The sequence below is a fragment of the Epinephelus lanceolatus genome, chromosome 4, assembly GCF_041903045.1.
Source record: "Epinephelus lanceolatus isolate andai-2023 chromosome 4, ASM4190304v1, whole genome shotgun sequence".
Classification (NCBI taxonomy): Eukaryota; Metazoa; Chordata; class Actinopteri; order Perciformes; family Serranidae; genus Epinephelus; species Epinephelus lanceolatus.
In genome coordinates this window covers 48810407-48819135 of record NC_135737.1, presented here as the reverse complement: position 1 = coordinate 48819135, position 8729 = coordinate 48810407, and the positions used below count along the sequence as shown (strand labels likewise).

The 8729-nt window shown below is 38.8% G+C and overlaps 1 pseudogene; it reads right to left on the bottom strand.

Annotated features, from left to right (window-relative positions):
* Nucleotides 1-3378: 3378 nt before the first annotated feature.
* On the bottom strand, nt 3379-4324 carry LOC117259271 (olfactory receptor 52E4-like; annotated as a pseudogene).
* Between the last annotated feature and the right edge of the window lie 4405 nt (nt 4325-8729).

Here is an 8729-nt window from a genome sequence, read left to right as displayed (position 1 = left end):
GTATCATGTTTAAATCATATTGTCATTACGCCCCCCGATGCAGACGGCTCCATGTGATGGTGTCTCCTCTCTGGTTCTTCCGTGCTCAGCCTTATTTTTACAGCCTTATTTTTCTTCTTTTTTTTTATCACATTGGAATGGGGGTGAGGGAGGTGAGGGTGTCTGTGGGTGATCTGTTGGGGATGGAGGGCCTCTGCTTTTAACATGTAAAGCACTTTGCGCTACATTTTATTGTATGAAAAGTGCTCTATAAATAAAGATTGACTGATTGATTAATTGATTGATACAGGAAATGTTTCTGCTTTGCTAAGATTTCATTTTAACAAGATTCTTTAAATGTTAAAATTCATTTCATTTGCATATAACAATTGCAGAATTTTCTTGTTGTAACTACAATTAATAATAATGAAAATAACAATGAACCTTATAAATTAAGCGCTAAAATAAAGTGCTTTACATTGTTGTTCCCAGATTTATAACTGCTGATTAAAGCAAATGAAATGAGGCAATTTCAAGAAATACAAATAACAATAAAAATAGAATAAAGAAAAATACCATCACTCTCACCATCTACCATCACTATCTGGCAGATATGAATTGATTATATTTTGCTATATCATTAAATGTTTTCATTAAAACATTAAAGTCATTACATTTATTGAACATTCAATTGTGTTTGTCCGTGATGTAGATCAGATCTTCCCATAAAACATCAAAAAACTATGTGTGACAATATGTAGCAGGAATATTTGTTTTGTAAATAGATATACATAACAATTCTGAAAGCATTAAGTGTATTTCTTACATGTTTTTGATCATGTACAGTACAGGCCAAAAGTTTGGACACACCTTCTCATTCAATGCGTTTTCTTTATTTTCATGACTATTTACATTGTAGATTCTCACTGAAGGCATCAAAACTATGAATGAACACATGTGGAGTTATGTACTTAACAAAAAAAGGTGAAATAACTGAAAACATGTTTTATATTCTAGTTTCTTCAAAATAGCCACCCTTTGCTCTGATTACTGCTTTGCACACTCTTGGCATTCTCTCCATGAGCTTCAAGAGGTAGTCACCTGAAATGGTTTTCCAACAGTCTTGAAGGAGTTCCCAGAGGTGTTTAGCACTTGTTGGCCCCTTTGCCTTCACTCTGCGGTCCAGCTCACCCCAAACCATCTGGATTGGGTTCAGGTCCGGTGACTGTGGAGGCCAGGTCATCTGCCGCAGCACTCCATCACTCTCCTTCTTGGTCAAATAGCCCTTACACAGCCTGGAGGTGTGTTTGGGGTCATTGTCCTGTTGAAAAATAAATGATGGTCCAACTAAACGCAAACCGGATGGGATGGCATGTCGCTGCAGGATGCTGTGGTAGCCATGCTGGTTCAGTGTGCCTTCAATTTTGAATAATTCCCCAACAGTGTCACCAGCAAAACACCCCCACACCATCACACCTCCTCCTCCATGCTTCACAGTGGGAACCAGGCATGTGGAATCCATCCGTTCACCTTTTCTGCGTCTCACAAAGACACGGCGGTTGGAACCAAAGATCTCAAATTCGGACTCATCAGACCAAAGCACAGATTTCCACTGGTCTAATGTCCATTCTTTGTGTTTCTTGGCCCAAACAAATCTCTTCTGCTTGTTGCCTCTCCTTAGCAGTGGTTTCCTAGCAGCTATTTGACCATGAAGGCCTGATTGGCGCAGTCTCCTCTTAACAGTTGTTCTAGAGATGGGTCTGCTGCTAGAACTCTGTGTGGCATTCATCTGGTCTCTGATCTGAGCTGCTGTTAACTTGCGATTTCTGAGGCTGGTGACTCGGATGAACTTATCCTCAGAAGCAGAGGTGACTCTTGGTCTTCCTTTCCTGGGTCGGTCCTCATGTGTGCCAGTTTGGTTGTAGCGCTTGATGGTTTTTGCGACTCCACTTGGGGACACATTTAAAGTTTTTGCGATTTTCCGGACTGACTGACCTTCATTTCTTAAAGTAATGATGGCCACTGGTTTTTCTTTAGTTAGCTGATTGGTTCTTGCCATAATATGAATTTTAACAGTTGTCCAATAGGGCTGTCGGCTGTGTATTAACCTGACTTCTGCACAACACAACTGATGGTCCCAACCCCATTGATAAAGCAAGAAATTCCACTAATTAACCCTGATAAGGCACACCTGTGAAGTGGAAACCATTTCAGGTGACTACCTCTTGAAGCTCATGGAGAGAATGCCAAGAGTGTGCAAAGCAGTAATCAGAGCAAAGGGTGGCTATTTTGAAGAAACTAGAAATAAAACATGTTTTCAGTTATTTCACCTTTTTTTGTTAAGTACATAACTCCACATGTGTTCATTCATAGTTTTGATGCCTTCAGTGAGAATCTACAATGTAAATAGTCATGAAAATAAAGAAAATGCATTGAATGAGAAGGTGTGTCCAAACTTTTGGCCTGTACTGTACATGTACTGTGAAAAATGTACCTTTTACCACATATATCCAATAAACCTTTGAAATATGTATTTGACATATGTGAGTTTTACATGTTAATGCCTTTAATGTGTTGTAAAAATATGTCAATACATTATTAATTAAAGACAAGGACAGGGCTTTTGTAAAAAACACAGAGTAATCCAATTGGTTACGTCAAATTCTTAATTCTAATCAAAGTTACGAAGCAGAGTTTCAAATAAATTTGTCTGATTTAATGCACTTCTTAGCTGCACTTCTTCCATGAGGGATGTCAATTTTGGTTAATTTGGCTTCCAATAGACCGACACCAACAACCAGTATCTAACTGGTTGACAAAAAAACAACACAAAAAAACAACAACAATACAAAACAATGACGAGAAATTAGGGCTGGGCGATATGGCTTAAAAAATAATATCACAATTTTTGCATTCCATATCACAACACACAATATGTATCCCCTCTTGTACTTAAATCCTGAACTAATACATTTAAGTTAAATAAAGTACCTACTGTTACGATAATGTGAAAAACAGTACTGATACATTAAAGATAAATATGCTGTTATAATAAAGTAAAATAAAGTGCTGTTTTACTAACATTAAATAAAATACTGTTATGATGAAGTTAAAGTACTGTTAGACAAAAATTAAATCAAGTGTTGTTAAAAGTTGAGTTAAACTACATACTGTGATAATACATTTAAATAAAGTGTTGTAATGACAAAGTTAGATAAAGTACTGTTCTAATAAAGTTAATCACAGATAATAAAGTTAAAGGACAGCTTTTTTCGTCAGTGTCTGACGCTGCAAGTCAATGACCAGGCATAGATTTTCAATGACTTCGGAGTGAGACCAGGTTGATGTATACAAGTGACATCTTAGATCTCAGAAACTATAAAAAGGCAAAGTCTTTCTTTAAGAATAATGCACAGTCTTGATAAAGTGACAACATGTGAGTATTTTCACAATGTGCTGTCGGATCTCTGCGGTTCTGATGCCGTAGATGATCGGGTTGAAGCAGCTCGGGAACAACACGTACATGGTGCTGAAGAAAACTCGAATGGTGGCAGGAAGACCGTTCCTGACCTGATATGACAGGAAAGCAACAATTGCAAAGGTCAGGCAGATGGTCATGTCCATGACGTGGGTAACGCAGGTGGAAAGTGTTTTGACACCTGACTTACCGGAACTCAGCACAGAGGTGAATATGACTATGTAGGAGGTGGTGATAAAGATGAAGTTTGCTACAGGGATGAGGAACAAGCCCATGAGCCCAACCATGTTGTTTATGGCGGTGCTTCCGCATGCAAGTCCCATTAAGGCCATGTCCTCACAGAAACTGTGGTTCATCACGTTGCCAGAGCAGAATGAAAACGATCCTGCCAGACTCACCATTAATGTGTTCAGGAAGATGTTTCTAATAATAATTAGAATCATGAACTTTAGGAATCGTGGTAACGCCATGCGTTCATGGTAGTGGAGTGGCGTGCAGATGGCAGTAGCGGCCCAGTGCCATCCACACCAACAATGTGGACTGAAAACCTGCTACAAGATGAACAAAGTAAATCTGAGACAGGCAGCCAATCAGAGAGATTCCCCTCCAGTCAAACAGGAAGCTCAGCAGCATGTTGGGAACAATGACCAGTGGGACGCTCAGGTCCACACACGCCATGCCGGCCATGAGGATGTACATCTGCGAGTGGAGACTCCTCTGTGAAATGATGATATACAGCAGCAGGGAGTTGGCCGACAGTGACACAACCAACATGATGAAGAATGGGATGAAGAGGACGGGCCTCAGAACTCCAAGTTCATTGAAGCCATTGAGGATGAACTGTTTGTGCGAAAAGACATTCTCCATCTCCTTCTCATAAAACGTCCTTGATCAGGGTTTCAGTTGGATTACCTGAAAACAGAGAAACATTTTTAAAAGTTCCTTCACCTCTTCAAACACAATCTGTGATCTGAATAAAATCAAAACACATGCACACACATCAAACAGCCCGGTCATCAGAAGAAAATGTCAGCAAACACAAATAAGTTACATTTTTATGTTTCATCGATATCATATCAACATTTCTAAAGTGATGTAATGTATGAGCTGACTTTGTTGTCTGGCAACATATTCTCATCTCAAGTCATCACATACAGCTCTGTTGTCAGTGGACTTTCACTTCTACAGGTGCAAACACTCCCCCCTCATACCATTGAACATCCAGGAAATGGACATTGAGATGGTGAAATCTAACAAGTACCTGGGTGTAGGGCTGCAGGGTATATGCCGTAGACGGTAGAAATGATATAAATTTGGCCCACGGTAGAGATTTGCACTCTACCGTCCTAGCATCGCTGACGTCATCGCACCTGCCTCAGTGTGAAAATGGCTGCGAGCACAGAGACAGCGGAGCAAGAGGAGCTGGTTCACGTCCATGATCTAGCGTAGCACGTGCAACATGTGTTGCTGGAGAACTTGTGAGTGAGTGAGTTAATGTCTTATGAACAGCCCCGGACTTCTCAGACTCTTTTAGCGACTTACCGCTCAGAGGGAACTCATTCAGCAGCACAGCGTCTCTCCCTCTCCTCTCTCGCCGTGTGCACACGGGAGTTGGTTTTCGGCAAGAGAGTTTGTCATAAACCTTTGGTAATGTAAACCTATGTGACGCTAGGGGCTCCACAAAAAACTCCATATGTGAATGTGTGATAGTTGTGGTATCATAGCAGCCTGTCACAGGTTACAGCCTGATGATTAGAGGAGAAATGGCAGAGCATAAAGGTCCAGGTGGAAAAAACACAACTCAGTCATTTAGGATTTTGCTAAAAGAAGGAAATTACCTTTTGATATAGATCCCAGGGGACATTTTGCACCATAGAGTACTGGGTTTTAATTTTGAGTTTTGAGATCTGCATTCTGCACAATAAATGCTCTAAAAAATACATTATATCTTTGCTTTTGTTGTTGTTTTTTTTTATCAATTTAGCTTTGCTAAGGGACTACAAAACCCATTCAGAAACACTTCTATTATAACTTTTACACTTAAATTTATACCGCGATATATATCATTACCGTGAAGGGATTCGATTTATACCGTGATATGAATTTTAGGTCATACCGCCCAGCCCTACCTGGGTGTTCACCTGATCAATAAACTGGACTGGACAGACAACACTAATGCACTATACAGGAGAGGACAAAGCAGAGTATATCTGCTGAGGAGACTCAGGTCGATCAGAGGACAGGGGGCACTCCTGAGGACCTTCTATGGTTCTGTGGTCTTTTCTTTTTAGTAATATATACTTATATATTGCTTTGAGTTTTTTTCTACTTCCTTTTTCACTCTGCAACTCTAATGTTGCAAACTTTCCAGCTGTGGGACAAATACAGGATTATGTCATCTCATCTCATTTTACCTTATTATCTCCTGTTAATATACTCTGTATTACCAGAGAAGCACTTTTTTTTTACCATTTTATTTTAAATGAAAGTAGGTTGTCTTTAACCATTTATGCTGTTACTTCTAACACTAGTACTACTGTGTCTGCAAAAACAGAGAAATATAATATACATCAAAGTGACTAAAAAAACACTGACATGCTCCTGACACATGAATTTACTTTGAATAATAATCCAAATCAAATTTATAGAAGAATAAAACACACTGACACTGTCCATTTTGATTGAGTACTTTTACTTGAAATTGTACTTGAAATATATTTGCTGATGAACTACAGAACTTTTAACAAGGCGACCAACACTGGACATTAACTAAAAATAATTATCCATAGTTTTTAAGACAATATAAATTTGTTTACATCAGTAATGTTAGTAAACACAGCTGAGAAAACATGACAAACTTTTTGAATTCTGATCAGCTGACAGACACAGTTCTACTGTTATTTTTTAGTTTTTTTTTTGGTTAAAATGCAGTCTCAAATTCTCTTGCTTTTCTTTTCGACAATAATTTAGAATTACTGGTTGAAATAGAGATTTTTGTGTTTTGTATTTTGTTGATGGGGCTACTCTTTTGTAGGCATTTTCAGCAGTGACTGTACCTTGAAGACTCCTCTCCTAAACCCTGAAATATCATCACTGAAATTTAAATATAGTTTAAAAACTGTCATTTTATCCACAATAACTAAACTTTGTAACAAAGAAAGTAAAACGTCAGCCAAATGAACAATATGGAAAACTACTTTTCTTCAGTGACCACAGGACAAAGCAGAACCTCATCAGAGACAGAGAAAGGGAAAATTACATCAGGCCTGTAGTCAGATTTTACCACCCCCTGAAATTCTTGATATTTTCTCTTGTCACCATCTTTGTGACTTAGCTGCCTTTGTCTAAACTCACAGAAGTCAAATCTGTCTCCTTATATCACCTTTTTACATTTTGCAAGGGTTTGACTGTTTTGTTGAAGAGGAATATATGAGCAACAAGAAAACAGGCAGAGGAGTGACTGCAGAGAAATAACTTGTATCAGAAAAACAGCAAGAACATTATTAGTTAATGCATCTGCTAGCTGAAGGGAAACTTTGAAAGGATTCAAAAGCATATACTTGTTAGAGGAACAACACATCAGCACCATCACACATTTTAACAAACAAACCTCACCAGAAGCAGAGCTGGCTCATCTCTCCCCAGAGTGTTTGGTTTGACATCACAGAGAACACTGAAAACACTCAAATTCATTAGAAGACTCAGACAATCATTTTCACAGTGTCGAAAAATGTCATCAAAGAGCATATCATTGATCATATCATCAACTCTGGAAAATGTCTGAAACAATCCAGGTGAAATATCTCTCCCACTGTCAGAAAATCAGATTTGGGAACTCAATGGTTGTGCTGCTGCCGTGGTCCTGCCAGATGCCCCCTGCTGTTGCTGTTATCATTAGTCATACTTCTACTGTTATTATACACATATGATTATTATCACACATGTATACTATCAGATGTTAATATATACTTTCAACATATTGTACCACAGTAGCCAGAACTATAACTATAATATTATTACTTTCATTAATGTTGTTGTAAGCTACTGTCATCACCTGCATCTCTCTCTGTCTCTCTCTCTCTCTCTCTCTCTGTCTCATTGTGTCATGCGGATTACTGTTAATTTATTATGCTGATCTGTTCTGTACGACATCTATTGCACGTCTGTCCGTCCTGGAAGAGGGATCCCTCCTCAGTTGCTCTTCCTGAGGTTTCTACCGTTTTTTTTCCCGTTAAAGGGTTTTTTTGGGGAGTTTTTCCTGATCAGCTGTGAGGGTCATAAGGACAGAGGGATGTCGTATGCTGTAAAGCCCTGTGAGGCAAATTGTGATTTGTGATATTGGGCTTTAGAAATAAAATTGATTGGTTGATTGATTGATTGATTGATTGAACCATGAAAAGTTCAACGAGAGGAGCTGCTGACAGTTCAGCTCTGTAGAAAAGAAATCAGCAGCTTTTACTTGTTCTTGGTGTTTGGGAATTTGTCTCGTCTGCCAGGTGTTAATGTCCTCCATCCATCCCTTCGACCACATGTCCCTGCTGAACGCTGACTAAGCACTTTAATACCCTCCGTCTGATGCTGCCATAGGCTGCAGAGAATATGTAGTGGAATCTAGAGCCACAGATACAGATGCAACTCTCAATCTCTCCAAATAAAAGTGAAGAAAAACTGATGAACATGTTTTATAAAGATATGTACATTTGTGTTAAAGGTTCAAAACATGTAAAAAGGGTCCATCTGCACATTCGGGAAGATTCTATTTTAAATTAAGATAATGAGAAACTTTTTTATTGCCAAAGACTTTTCTGTGAGGTTCATATTTCATCATTTTATTTTAAATGAACGTAGGTTGTCTTTAACCATTTAGCTGTTAATACTGTTACTACTAACACTACTACTACTACTATGTCTGCAACAACATAGAAATATAATATACAAAATGTTCCACGGTCTCCCTCTCCCTCTATATATGAAGACTATAAGAAGATAGCAAAGTGTTTTTACGGAGCTGTTTCCTCAGTTGGTAATGTCATTAGGAAATGGCAGTCAGCAGGAACTGTGGAGGTCAAGTTGAGGTCTAGAAGACCGAGAAAACCCTCAGGAAGATTTGTCAGACTCTGAAGTGGTGGTTAACTGTTCTACTGTGCAGACACACCTGGACAAATATGAGCTTCATGGAAGAGTCATCAGAAGAAAACCTTTCCTGTGTCCTCACCACAACATTCAGCCTCACAAGTTTGCAAAGGAACATGTGAACAAGCCTGATGCTTTT